Genomic DNA, 1,228 nt, shown 5'->3' on the forward strand with positions numbered 1-1,228 from the left:
GTCTGGTGACCGCTAGATACATCGTCTTGAGGACTTTAGGTTCCAAATATAGACCGGCCCGGGTTAAGATCACCACCAGCGAAAAGTTCCTGATAAATTTATGACATTTAGCTTCATTTTCTGAAAACTTTTCCCGACTGTATAAATGTAAGAAAATCGTGGAACCTGGGTTCCAGAAATTAAAAAAAAATCAATTAATTACATTGAGTACAAATTTTATTTCATATATTCGTCATTTCACGAAGAGAACAAGAACAGTGCAGGGCAGGATAAAACTGGAACGTGTATCCTTACTTCAGTCGTGACAAGGCAACAAAAGACATGAACTGGAACGTGACAGGGCAACAGGCAACAAGAGGCATGAACTGGAACGTGACAAAGCAACAAGATTTATGCACTTTTCTGCTGACAATTGAAGCAACAAAAGAAATTAAATGAACATGAATATCACTCAAGAGTAGAGATCCCCAGCCCCACCTGACCGCGAGGTGCCAGTTTGGTTCGATGCTGTCGCCGATGATCCTGACGCCTGGGATGTTTGCCAGTAAGAAGCCCGCAAACAGCATCCCCGGGAATGCAGGCAACCCACACAACTGATTAAAATATCAATAGATATCATTGCTTTTCTTGAAAGTTTGATAAAAGAACAAAATAGAAATCAGAAAGAATAATATAAAAATGCAAACAGTAATTTTCATTACACCGACTTATGATGACAATTTAGTGATAATGAAATCACTAAAATGCAACATTTGTCACGAGTAAATCCTGAATTAATACTCAACCCCACTTAATTAATGCCCCAATTAATTAATGAACAGACATTTTGTATCAGAATCGCCGGCTATGGAGACAAAATTTCCGGGTGAACTTTGTCGCAACACCTTGTGACATTTAATGGCATAGTTCGCATGATATCTCTCTTTAATCTCTCAATATTACAGGATATGCGTTTGCGAAGAATTTGGATCCCTCCACACAATCGACGAACCAATTAACAATAACAAAAAAAACGATAAATCTAAGCAGTTGAAAGAATATCCAAAAGGTTTTGTTGTTTATAATATTGTATTTTCATTTTGTGTTTTTTTTACCAAGCCTGTCCAGAATATGCACCTCCTTGATGAAGGTGCATCCTACACACAAAAAGTTTAAGGCGACAATATCCATGAATTACAAACTGAAATTTACTCGACTTATCCTTTACCTGAGTGAATCTTCCGCCGTT

The 1,228-nt window shown here is 37.7% G+C and overlaps 1 long non-coding RNA gene across 1 annotated transcript; it reads right to left on the minus strand.

The window, feature by feature from the left end:
- Nucleotides 1-8: 8 nt before the first annotated feature.
- On the minus strand, nt 9-1,228 carry LOC108682059. The gene is made up of 3 exons (XR_001931546.1): nt 1,208-1,228; nt 478-593; nt 9-89 (listed from the first exon to the last, which is right to left on the minus strand). It is a non-coding gene; the product is annotated as an uncharacterized LOC108682059 (long non-coding RNA).

This window comes from Hyalella azteca, unplaced genomic scaffold, assembly GCF_000764305.2.
Source record: "Hyalella azteca isolate HAZT.00-mixed unplaced genomic scaffold, Hazt_2.0.2 contig15110, whole genome shotgun sequence".
Lineage (NCBI taxonomy): Eukaryota > Metazoa > Arthropoda > Malacostraca > Amphipoda > Hyalellidae > Hyalella > Hyalella azteca.